Below are 10,678 nucleotides of genomic sequence, written 5' to 3'. Positions count from 1 at the left end.
TTTTAACAGATTATTCTTGGTTTGCATCCACTGATACACGGCGGCCATGTTGGATGGCAATTAGGCCATGTCCGAGTTCATGTCTGCCCCCTCTTCAAAGCGAGTCTGAGTGCGAAGTTTTTGTTCTGAAAATTATTTCATTCATATGTGAAGTAGAACTAATAGCCTATTTTCACGATAGCGTCATTTGACTACAACTAGTAGAATTCAGTTTGTTTTTCTTTTCTTATTTAAATTTTGTATTCCCAGCGGGGTAAAAATAACAATAGCTCAAATTAGCATGAGACAAGCAAATCCTGTAGGATTCTGGTACTTGTAGTCAAATGACGTCATCATGCAAATGTCCTATTACCATCACAAAAACTTCGCAATTAGACTCGCTTTGAAGAGGAGGCAGACACGATCTCGGAAATGGCCTATTCACTATTTTCCCATTCCCATAATGCATCTTGATTAAAAACATATATTTTTTGTACTCGGAACGCAATTAAAAACTTAAAAGTGGGATATTTCGTTCGGATCTACCGAACTTCGTCAGCCACGATGCAAATTTGAATGTTAAGAAGGGTTATATAATGGCCCTGAGGGAGCTAAGATGGTGTCATAGATGCTGGCTAATTCGAAGCCAATTGTCTCTGTTGAAAGAGGCCTTACGTAATCTTATCTTAATTGCCTCCCTCATGCGGCGTTTGAATGTGTTACTTTCCGAACTTTTGTTTTGCTGGAATCCACTGAATGACCCGCGAGCTGGCAATGTTCATGAACAGCTGACGAATTCCTAGAAAGATGTTCCTTTACTCGAATTTCCATTCCAACCATCGTCTACAACATAAAAGAGCTGTAGTTAGCACTCTGCTACTTCGAGCTCAGACCTTGGTTTCTGAAGATGTTGACAAATTAAAGGAAATTCAACACGTTAAGCAAGCCAAAGAAAGCCAACAACTATTCTGATTGAATGCTAACAATACCGAACACTGGATCTGTTTCAAGAGATTCCGAAGAATCTGTTAACGAGAAGAGAATATATACTTCAGCGCCATACATCAAGGGCACTTCGGAACGCCTCCAAAGAGCATTTAAATCACACGAGGTCATACTTGTCCACAGGCCTTTCAATTCCTTAAGCTCACAACTAGTTCGTGTTAAGGATAAAACAGAAAACCTTAAAAAGTGTGGAACAGTCTATCAAATCCATTGCGAACAATGTAACAAAGATTATGAGGTTGAAACTTCTCGGTTATTAGAAACTCGAGTAAAGGAACATCTTTCTAGGAATTCGTCAGCTGTTCATGAACATTGCCAGCTCACGGGTCATTCAGTGGATTCCAGCAAAACTAAAGTTCGGAAAGTAACACATTCAAACACCGCATAAGGGAGGCAATTGAGATAGGATTACGTAAGCCCTCTTTGAACAGAGACAATGGCCTCGAATTAGCCAGCATCTATGACACCATCTTAGCTCCCTCGGGACCATTATATAACCGTTCTTAATACATCCACATTTGCACTGTGGCTGACGAAGTTCGGTGGATCCGAACGAAATGTCCCACTTATAAGATTTTAATTGCAAAATCATGATTCCAGGGCGGGAAAACAATATTCTTGATTCTATACACCTTATTCCAAAAAGGCCACCATTTTAGTATTCTTTTGTTTGATTGCAAGTTGCCCCTTTTGGCCTCGTTCTAGGTTAAATATTCTTTTGAATTTCTTACGATTAACCCAAAGGGTTTATTGGTCCATTGGTTTGATTTGGTCTATTGTTTATTTTGCCGCAAAACTTGGTTAAAAAATAGACACTTTTCAGGCTCTGCTGGGGATTAGGCCAATTTGGGTGAATCTCACTCTTGGGTGATGAAGTCTTGGTGTGAGTTCATTTTTTGTCCTATCAAGTGAATCCGCGATAGAGAATGAACATGAAATGTCTTTTAGTTGAACTGCAAAGTTGAGATCGTAATTCAGAGACATTAGAGAGATCATCACAGTGAAATACGTAACTTCAACGAAGTTGCAAAAGAACCCAGAAAAAGACATTTCAGGCTGGAACGGGAGTTGAACCCACCAGCAGTATTAGCTCGCACCGGTGGCTCAGTTGGTGGAGAATCGGGCTGTCATGCGGGAGGTCGTGAGTTCGACTCCGGCCGGACCAACATTCGGGGGCTTAAAATTACTGAGGAGAAAGTGCTGCCGTTGTAATTACACCCGCAAATGGCCCTTGGACTTTCAAGTCCTCTCGCGGGATAAGGACTATAAACCGCAGGCCCCGTCTCACAACCCTTCAATTTTCATAAACTCTGTGGGACGTTAAAGATCCCAGACACTAGTCGAAAAGTGTAGGGCATGGTGTTGTGGTCTGGCCTTTCCTTCAGCAATGTGGTCGGCTTGGCGTAATCTTTTGAATCGATGAGACACAGCAAAACAGACAGTAGTCAAATTGAAAGTGCTGAAACTGGTAAACCAGGTCGCAAGTGGCTTGATAGCTCAGCGGTAGAGCAACAAGTAGATTCTATGTTACCATGCGTCTGTTCATTGATAGATCAAAGATGACGTCAAAATGTGGTAAGAACAAAAAAGTGGCACATGAGGTGATAACCGAGTTTGTCAATGATGTTCTTACCACAACTGAACAGACGCACGGCAATTTGGAATCTATTTGTTTTATATAATAAAGAATTAAAATATACAGAAAGAAGACTTTTTGTTTCAAAATCTTTCTAACGTATTGGAAAGAGGATAATTTCCCACGCACGAAAATAGCACTTTGACGTTAATCTATTGCCTATACAAAATAAAGCAAACTGATTGGTTGCTGCGCTTAACAAAGAATTGCGATTTGCTCAGAGAATCATGCCCCTGTCAAACTTGAATCGAGCGTAACTGTCCACAGTTTTCTACAGAGAAACTTGTTTTTCTCTCTTCCTGGCCTCTTGCGTAAGGTAACTGTCCACAACCTCGGCAATACTTCTTTCCAAATCTTCGTTCACCAGTCAGGTTAAGTATCATGTAAAATTTCAAAATCTTCCACCATGATGATTAAGGACCCGTCCACACGTATAAGGCATGACTTGTAAGTCAAGGTCACTGGACGGCACTACTCGCTCGCTACAGCTCTGTCAATTTTGCACTTCTGGCATTCAGGTGAACTGTAAGAATGTTATATTCAGTGTATTTTTGGGTCGTGTAATAGTATTGTCTTTTCTTTCTTTCCTCCTCCGCCCTTATCATTATAGGCGTAGCTATTCCCGACTCTTGTTTGCGTTGATGTATATTACTGGGAAATTAGTTGTTCTCGTTTTGCTGCAATGTCATTAGAGGACTATATTAGTTATCTTCTAATGTAGTCCTTTGTTATTTTCACAGCATTCTGCCAACAGAAGCTACCGATCTTCTTTTGAAATTTCTTGGAGCAGATGTGGCAATGAATACCTTTATCGGACGAAAAGGAAAAAACCCAGAATAGCCAACACTTTTAATGACCTGAAAGATATTATTAACCTATATTCTAAAAGTTATTGCTTATAAATCTTTTTAATCATTATTTACTCGTCCTTTTAATTCACAACGGACACAATGGACAGACGTATTCTCTGAAGTGTTTCGGCATCTTTCTCTACAGTCTTCAGTTCTTGGTCGTCGTTCCACCTTAACGCTTTAGGAAAAGATTCAGAATTGTAAATGCATTAATATTCAGACACATCATTTGATACAGTAAAAACCAGATGCGAACACAAAGCTTCTTGGGTAAATTCCATTGGCCTGTCAAAAAATACCATAATATTTATCTATCAGTTTAATTCTCGTATTCAGGATTTCTTTCGTAAGTGGCGCCTGGAGTTCCTGCATCAGGCATTGTTCCCTCGATTTGCATGCTTCTGTGACCGAAGGTGATAGGAACATGTACACACTTTCCAATGGAGACCTTTAGCATCGATTTTTTCGGGTAATACCGCGAACCGCGAACCTCGGGAAGTCACGTGATCTTGTCCTTGTCGTCATGTTTGCGGACCGCGGTTCAAGACACCGTTCTTCCGGTAAGTGATTTACGGCAGCATTTTATAGCCAGAGATCAATCACACCTCCGGTTTGACCATACCAGTCATGTTGTTACATCTGTTTGCTCTCAATTGGGAACAATTTTGAAGATCAAATATACGTTTTGGGAGAATTCCAGCCGTTTGATTTGAGAGCAGTTGTAGCAATGAAGAATCCAAGATGGCGGCGCCGAGTTACTATAATGATCATAACAGGAATGGCTTGCTAAAGTTCAAAATCGAGCTAACCTCTGACGGCAAACGACTAGCCGCAAACCGCACACCGCGGTTTGCGGTATATCCCGAAAACGTCGGTGCTAAAGGTCATCTCACATCAGTTTCGCGAAAGTTTTTGGGACTGGGGATTGCTCGGTCTTGCCATAGCGATATTTCTTGTTTACAAACGTCACATTTCTTTTGATATTCAAATTTGCCAACCACGGAACAAAAGAAGCCGTTGTTTCAACAGCTAATTTTGTTCTGGTTGGCATATTATTAACAATGGGTGACGACACGAGAAACATCGCCAAGGGACATTCCATCAAAAAAAGAATATTGGAGTTTGATCATAGAGTCCTCTCCTCGTGTCTACATATTGATATATCGGTTCTCTTGCTGAAGTATTTTTTTTAATATTTAAAGTTTGGAACAGGTAGGATAAAGGTTGTTGACTTGAGAGCGCACTTTTGATATATCAGTCTTGAGAGATGATTGTAAAGTTAAGGTTAAATTTTGTAGCTTGGCTATGTCTTCTTGGTATTGATGTATCAAATCGGTGGTCTACTTTTAAAGCAATGTTTTGTTTCAATAAGTATCTCTATTTTTTCAATTGAGACGTTTAAAAAGCAAAATAAACCTGAAGAAACTATTGGAAATTTGAAAATCGAAGGATTTTCGAGAAATTTTATATGGGAATTTAAAATAGCTCCGATATAGCTAATAACGTTTATCTTTTTCGCGGCCCGAAAAAAGTCAATGATGAACTCTATCGAAGGTGGGTTTTTCTGACCACACCTAAAATAAAACCGTTCTGTGGTCAAGGCCAGAGAAACATTTGCAAATCGTCGCTTGAACTTGTCATTGATTAGTTTGAGAATGCATTTATCACATACGGGGCAAAATTACTGAATGCTGATTGGTTGAGACAGAGGGCATTTTTTTCCTTAATCTGGAGGGAACTTTTGGGCATGTTTACTTGATCCTGGTTGGTTAACAGTTGCTCAGCCAGAGCAAACCAGGTTACAAGAGAATCTTTATCCACATATAAAATACATTTTAAGCGCTACTTCTGTTAATAGCAACGATATATCGAATTGAAATTTACCGAATGAAAGCGAGTTTGCTGGAATTTTAAGACTTAAGTGTTCATTGAACCGATTGGTCAGCTAAGTTGATCGTCATTTGTCTCGGCTTTGAACTGGCTTCCCTCAATAAGTTTGCCCTTTATGTAACAAACATGTAATGGCAATGTGCCCTTGTGCAATTACGGATTAATTTCACTTGTATTTTAAGTTTTTAAAATTGCCCTCGTCGTGAATTTTGTGAAAAGTTTGAAAATACAATTGAAATTAACCCTTACATATGCAAATCGTATAAACAAACGCATATTCGTTGTCAAAATGATTAAAGATTGAATGCACTGAATGTAATAAATTAAAATGATGAAAAGCTGTCGTGGATAGTAATTAATATGCCTCCTTTACCAACAGTAGAGTTTTCCGTGTAAGAGCCACCCTGACTGGTACTTGTTGCATCATATCCATTGCCCGATGAGCCAAGGTGTGGACAAAGAGCGTCTCATGGTATATGCTGTTTAATAGCAAACTAGACGCTCCATTAGCGTACACTGGGTTGCCTATGGTAGGTGTTACTAAAAAAAAGAAGGGGCTGAGTTGGGTGGTATTGAACTGCAGCGTTCCAGGAAACTTTTTCAAGTGGGGGGTCATTAAGACAATTTAAGGGGTTACCCAGAAGTCGTACCAGCAGAGGCCCTTTGGCTGACACCTTCGTACGACAAAACAGATCTTTTTCTGAGGCTAGAAACCTGGCTACCAGCCTATTAATCATTTGCCAGACAGAAAAAAATTCCTGTCATCTTTAGAAAAAAATAGGCGCGCATTGCGTACGTGTGGTAGTGCAGTAACACAGCACTTTATTCCATATTGTCAACTGAGCTGCGTTTTGTCTTCCAGGATATTCAAGTTCAATATGTAGCTCTAATAGTACACGATATTGTTTTGGCATGGTATATCATTGTTGTGTCATGGTAAAAGTGTTAGGTAAATAGCCCCCTGAGAAGACATGTGGTTACTAGCAAAGTATTAACCCCAGAAAATAAAAGAGAATCGAGAAACATTGCCTTCTAGGCTGACATGTTGATCATTTCCAAGTTCCCTCACAACTTCTTTTCACCACAAGCTTAGGCGTGCACTCAAACTCGTCCCCAGGGTCTCTCTTCTTAGGAAGGGAAGAAGAGAGACCCTGGGGACGAGGTTGGCGTGCACTCTGAGCCTCTGACAGCTTTGTAATACAAAAGTTCACTGAAGTTAATCCCTAGGGGTCCTGCGGGGTTATTATCTGTTGGGTTACCTAAAAAATAGACCACTTCGTAACAAAAGTATAGGACCGAACATTCTATTTTAACGCCCAAAAATGCGAACTAAGCAAGGTACAGATTTTGTTAGCTTGCTTTATGCAAAACAAATATTGATGCAAAAGTAAATAAATATTGATACACAGTTTTAGGAAGAGCAGAAGGACGTTTTCAGGACGGTCGATCGAGAATAAAATATTTTGCCATCAGCAACACAATTAACGACATGAAAACGACATTAATCTTGAGCCGCGAATATGAAAAGTTACCATCAGCGAAAAACATTTTGCGAGATTTTTGCTAATTTCAAATTTGTTTTTGTACTTTTGACTGCACAAGTAAATCGCAAAATCGAAAGTGGCATCGAATTCAGCCGGCGCCGTGATCAAGTTACCGCAGCGTGTTTACTCGCGAAACAGTGAAGCATCTGTGTCAAATGATGGCAAGATACCGGGTTTTTGTTTTTGTTTTCTTTTTCTTTCAAGTGTTATAAAGTTTCAGAAGAAAAGTGCGAATTGAACACAAAGATCACAATCGCCCAACTCTTGAGGTTGACCATTGTTTCTGCAAAGTCAAAAATTTACTCTCCAAGACGAGGTTACTTATCACCAGGTAATTCCATCGTTTTGGGAAAAGCAGCTACTTTATGATTCATCAAATTTGTTAAGCTCGAAAATTACACAACATGGTAAAATTCACAAAAGGGGGAAATCTCACAAAAATCTTTTCCAGCGAAAAATTTATGGAAACAAACAACATACTTGCTATTAGAGGCAAAAAACCCTTCCTGTTTCAATTGCGTGCGTTCAAACAAGACACACAATCGGTGTCACAAAGCATATGCAATTAAATAAATTTCTGACAGTTCACATCAAACCCTTTTCAAAAGAGCCTTGACCGTAAATAATAAAGCACAAAAGAGACAACAAGCTTTCATTCAAATAATTTTTCACTGTCACATTTCTAATTTTTTTTTTACCTTTGCAGAGTTGAGTACAAAATAAATGTAATTTGCCAGACAACTTAGATGCAACTTCAGTAAACACTGTGACTCATTCAAGGCGTTCGATTCCTTCAATGTTCGTTAAATCCATAAAAGTATTGCCATTTGATTTCAAAGTTGACCTTATTCAAATCCCAGTACTGGCCCTGTACGACCCAAAAAGGAGACTAAAGTAGCAGCAGATGCCTCTTCTTACGGCCTAGGCGGAATAATCCTTCAGTTTCAACCAGACAATTCCTGGAGGCCAAAATCATTTTTCTCAAGAGCAGAGCATGACACCGACAGAGGCCAGGTACGAGCAAATTGAAAAGTAAGCTCTAGCTCTTGCCTGGGCGTGTGAAAGATGTATTCTGTCGGCCTTTGAAACAGACCACAAGCTATTTGTACCCCTGTTGACCACACACACATACTGGACCAGCTTCCACCAATGATCCAGAGATTTCGAATGCGACACTTACGAATTTATTTCAAAGATGTCAAGCATGTGCCCGGCAAGAAAATGTTTATAGCTGATGCGCTTTCGAGACTTCATGTTCGCAAACTAGCCAAACCCCAGCCTACAATTGGTAAACAAGAGATGACCCCATATATTGGTAGCGTTGTTTCCATGCTGCCTGTTTCAGAGACACAGGTACAGCAAATTATGGAAGCACAAGACGAAGATCCAGTCTGCCGCCAGATAAAAGAATATTGCTGTGAGGGATGGCCTAATAAGCATTCTCTGAACGATACCATAAGACCCTATTGGGCATATCGAGGCGAGATCACAGTGGTACAGAATATCCTGCTTAAAGCATCTAGGATTGTAATCCCGTACTTTGTGCGTCTGAAGATTCTAGACAAGATCCATGAAGGGCACTAGGGGAATTACGAAGTGCCGTGAACGTGCTAAAAGCTCTGTTTGGTGGCCTGGACTTAACAGAGAAATCCAAGACTTGGTGCTCCACAACAATACTGAAACGCTAATCCCAACACAGCTGCCAGATCGTCCGTGGCAAATCGTAGCAACAGATCTCTTAAGTCGAAAAATGCTGAATACCTAATTGTTATCGACTACGTTTCCAGATACGTATAGGTGGAAGCTCTGACGAAGACAACAAAGGCCAGCAAAGTCATCAGAGCACTCAAGTCCATCTTCGCTAGACATGGAACTCCAGAACAAGTGCGATCTGACAATGACCCTCAATTCGACAGTGCACAGTTTTCTAAAGAGTGGGGATTCAAGCATAATACCAGCAGCCCTAAATTGTCTCAATCTAACGGTGAAGTGGAGCGGGGAGTTCAAACAGTGAAAGATCTCCTAATGAAATAAAGGAACCCTGCGAAAGGACTCCTTACCTACAGGTCAACACCGTTAGCATGCAAGTTCTCCCCAGCCCAGCTGTTGATGGGAAGACAAATCAGAAACAGAGTGCCTGTGTTTCATACACGGATCTAAAATGGCTCGATTTTGAGAACCTTCGAGGAAACGAGGCCCTGCTCAAGCTGAAGCAAGAAAGGGTTTTTAACAGTAGACACAAAGTAAAACTCTTACCTCCTCTGGGACGAGAAACAGAAGTATTTGTGAAAGACCTTCATCGCTCGGGGAGGGTAGTGAAAGCTGCATAAACCCCTCGTTCGTATCAGATAGAAACTCCTACCAGTACAATAAGAAGAAACCCTGTCCATCTTACACCAATGCTAGAGCGGCCACATCCAAAGCAACCAAGCGTCGAACTGAGTTGTGAGACCGTTGAGAACAATACAAAGAACAGTGCAGTTACACCTATGGAAAGTGACATTACGAAGGCTCCACCTACGACAAGTATTTTAGCTACTAAGCCCATGGGAATTATTAAGCCTTCGCTAAAAGTAAGAGAAAACCTAGGTTTAGTGTGACTGTGAGCACGCAGGTTAGCCCCATTGTGGGTTTGTTTGTTTACTGTAAACTTTCTCTCACTAACTAATAGAGGGAGATGTTGTGTTATCATACAGGAAGTGTTATCTAGCAGAGGACAAGTGGATAGTATTTGAAAAAAGATGGCGTTCAGTTAGTGTACACGTGTGATTAACCTTGATTGGATCATCGTTCTCTCTCTCTTTTAGACGAATTACTTTGTCTCGACTTCGGATCGAGTGGTCCGGGGACATTGTGTTGTGTTCTTGGGCAAGACACTTTACTCCCACGGTGCCTCTCTCCACCCAGGTGTATAAATGGGTACCGGCGAAATGCTGGAGGTAACCCTGCGACGGATTGGCATCCCATCCAGCGGGGGAGTAAAAAAAATACTCCTAGTCGCTTCATGCCACAGAAACCGGGATAAGCTCCGGCTCTGATGGGCCACTTGGCTCGTAAACAGATTTTACTTTGTCTCTATTGATCATGCTCAATTGTCTTAACATTGTACCAAAAAATATTCCGAAGATCCAACCGATGGAGGTATTAGCCATACCATCGCCTTATTCTGAGCGTTGAATAATTTTTTTTTCTAATTTGGCCCTTGTGGTATCTCCCACCACATTAAAAATGAAACTGTTAGGTATCTGTTCTGAGCAAGAACATGCGAAATTCCACCAAGAGCTGACAACGCTCTTACCACCGACCCGCAAGGAATTTTCGAGAGAATTGGTCGTTTTCACGTTACGTCGTCACCGCCATGTTAGTGGACGAAAGCAAAAGGTCTCTCATTAGCTGCTTTTCTTCGCCTACCAGAAATAGTACATTACATCATTTTTATCTGAGTCTCTAGAGATTGGGTTGAAAAGCATCTATATGGAAGAAGAAAGGCCGCGAGCGAAGCGTGGTCTGCACGATATGCATGTATATTACAACCTTGAAGGCAGCAACACTCGAAAATAAATTTCATATGAAGAACTCACAAAAAGATAGGAGTCCACATGGTTTACCAATTACGTCATTTAAACCCGAGGCCTTCATCACTAGGAGTCTCCTTTAGGGGTTGACCTACTGCTCCACCTCAGTGACCTCAATAATGACCTGTTGTTTCATTCCACTGAGCATTTAGATGCGTTATTAAAAATAATAACCTGTTCAAAACAATGAAAAGGTGC

General features: G+C 40.7%; 1 pseudogene; it reads left to right on the top strand.

The window, feature by feature from the left end:
* Positions 1-5,702, top strand: part of LOC138053960 (uncharacterized) — a 19,058-nt pseudogene extending 13,356 nt beyond the window's left edge.
* Positions 5,703-10,678: the final 4,976 nt, after the last annotated feature.

Source organism: Montipora capricornis, chromosome 6 (genome assembly GCF_036669925.1).
Source record: "Montipora capricornis isolate CH-2021 chromosome 6, ASM3666992v2, whole genome shotgun sequence".
In the NCBI taxonomy this organism is placed as follows: domain Eukaryota; kingdom Metazoa; phylum Cnidaria; class Anthozoa; order Scleractinia; family Acroporidae; genus Montipora; species Montipora capricornis.
The sequence above is the reverse complement of the archived record's forward strand: the minus strand, read 5'-3'. Positions and strand labels throughout refer to the sequence as shown.